Genomic DNA, 1050 nt, shown 5'->3' with positions numbered 1-1050 from the left:
CTCTCTCCGTGATTGTTATCATTATGGTCTATTTTTCTATCGCGTGGCTGTTTTGTGAATGACTGTGAAGAATCTCTCCTCGGTATTTTTCGAAGACTTTTTTTATATATATTTTCCATTTTTGTCATTGAAAGTGATATTTTTTGGATTTGCCGATTCTATATTTTGGGAAATCATGTGTATGAGGATTTTCAAAAAAATAATAATGATAATAATGTACTTCGGGAGAAGAACAGGTTGGGAATCTCAGCCGAAAAAAATGTTCTCTGTTGTCAATTAAATGTGATATATATATATACTTTTTTCGCATTTTTACCGTGTCAAAAATGCGATACGTCAGTGTGCTTCATGTGATGTCATGTCAGTATTCATTCAAGAATATTCTAATTTTTATACACCTTATTGAATATATTGACATTTGTAGCTTTTCTGTGTTTCCTTTTCCTTCCTCTCTTTTTATTACCCTTGGCTTGTTCCTTTTTGTATATTATTTCGAGGAGCAAAGACGAGAAATGGAAAACCTGAATCAAAAGGCATGCAATTGAAGGTGTCCGAAAGGGAGGCAGCGTTATCCCCACAGAGGACCGTGGTAACAGGAAATGAAATAAGATTTTTCCTTGATTGTTTTGTAAGCTTCATTGTAATAAAGGTAGCTTCGCAAGCTGGAACAAGTGTCGATTTTTTGTTACACTTATGATAGATACTGACATTGAATAATAATAAAAATGTAAATGGAAACAATTTCTGTGTCCTGGTTGGTTACCTTTGACACCAATCCCGTGATGTGCAACCACCTTCCTTATAGCCTCTTTGGACAACCCAAGGAGACTATAAGGAAGGTGGTTGCATGTGGAGCGGAAGGAAATTGACTAGTTGGCATCTCGCCTCGGGCGCCTGCTTTAGCCACGCCCCACTTTGACTAATGCGTATACATTTAGCACACACTACCAAGTATACCTTAGCTTTTTGTTAATATCCTTAATTCATTGTTGTCAGATTTCATTCAGATAATGTAACTAGCTTTAGGTCTACTGCAACAAAAACTACGTG

This window comes from Penaeus monodon, chromosome 27, assembly GCF_015228065.2.
Source record: "Penaeus monodon isolate SGIC_2016 chromosome 27, NSTDA_Pmon_1, whole genome shotgun sequence".
Taxonomy (NCBI): domain Eukaryota; kingdom Metazoa; phylum Arthropoda; class Malacostraca; order Decapoda; family Penaeidae; genus Penaeus; species Penaeus monodon.
This window is presented reverse-complemented; position numbering follows the sequence as displayed.